Raw genomic sequence first — 1,499 nt, forward strand, 5'->3', positions numbered from 1 at the left:
TTTATTTATTATTTTTATTTTATGTGTATGAGTATATTGCCTGCATGTATGTGAGTGCACCTGTGTTGTGCAGTGTCATGGAGGTCAGAAGAGGGCTTCGGATTCCCCTGGAACTGGAGTTAAGGATGTAGCCGCCATGTTGGTGACGGGAATTGAAGCTGGGTCTTCTGCAAGAGCAGTCAGTGCTCTTAACCGCTGAACCATCTCTCTAGCCCCTCTTTTTAATATATATTTTATTATTTTTATTTTATGTGTATGTGTGTATTGCCTGTGTGTAGGTAAATGCACCCTTGTTGTGCAATGCCCACGAAAGACAGAAGAGGCTGTTGGATCCCTTGGAACTGGAGTTTCAGACAGTTGTTAGCTGCTATGTGGGTGCTGGGATTCGAACCTGGGTCTTTTGCAAGAACAACCAGTGTTCTTAACTGCTGAGTCATCTCTCCAGCCCCTGGGTTTTGTATATTTCTGAAAGATTTATTTTAATTATGTGTGGATGTGTGCAAGTGTGCAAGTATTTTTAGAGAGGTCAGAGGCATTGATCCCCTTGGACCTGGAGCTACAGGGAGTTATGAGCCACTTCATATGGATGCTGGGAACAGAACTCAGGTCCTCTGGAAAAGCAGTATGTGCTTGTAACCACTGAGCCATCTCTCCAACCCCATTATTTATTTTATTTTGAAATAGGGTTTCACATTGTAGGCCAGGCTGGCCTCAAACTCATACCAGTCCTTCTGTCTCTGTCTCCTGAATGCTGGGATTACACCTGACTTTAATATAGTTTATTTATTATTTTAATTTTTTATGTGTATAAGTGTATTGCCTGCATGTATGTGAGTGTACCTGTGTCATGCAATGCTACGGAGGTCAGAAGAGGGCGTTGGATTCCCCTGGAACTGGAGTTAAGGACGGTTTGTAGCCATCATGTGGGTGCTGGGAATCGAGCCTGGGTCCTCGGCAAGAGCAGTCAGTGCTCTTAACCACTGAGCCATCTCTCTAGCCCCCTGACTTTAAATATTAAACATTTTTTAAAATTTAAAGTTACATTTCTTTGGGGGTGGGGTATGTCACAGTGCATGTGTGGAGGTCAGAGGACAATTTTGGGGAGTTGGGGATTGAATTCAGGTCATAAGGCTTGACAAGTGCTCTTCCCTACTGAGCTATCTTGTTGGCCCTAAAGAGACTGTTTCATGGTGTCACATACCTTTAATCCCAGAACTTGGAAAGCAGAGGCAGAAGGAGGATTGCAGCAAGTTCCATATCTAGTCTACATACCAAGTTTCAGGGCACCTTGGGATATATATATATATCTATCTCCGTGCTAATGTCTTATGTTGCATTAATTAAAAAAAAATCATGCAGGGGGCTGGAGAGATGGCTTAGCAGTTGAGGGCACTGGCTAGTCTTGCAGAAGACCTAGGATTGGTTCCCAGCACCCCCATGGCAGCTAACGACTGTCTGTAACTCCAGTTCTAGGGGATCCAATGCCCTCTTCTGGTTTC

General features: G+C 44.0%; 1 protein-coding gene across 1 annotated transcript in view; it reads left to right on the forward strand.

Annotated features, from left to right (window-relative positions):
• Positions 1-1,499, forward strand: part of Camkv (CaM kinase like vesicle associated) — a 15,364-nt gene that overhangs the window by 8,742 nt on the left and 5,123 nt on the right. The gene's annotated exons all lie outside the window — the stretch shown is intronic.

Source organism: Nannospalax galili, unplaced genomic scaffold (genome assembly GCF_000622305.1).
Source record: "Nannospalax galili isolate Female #2095 unplaced genomic scaffold, S.galili_v1.0 scaffold786, whole genome shotgun sequence".
NCBI lineage: Eukaryota > Metazoa > Chordata > Mammalia > Rodentia > Spalacidae > Nannospalax > Nannospalax galili.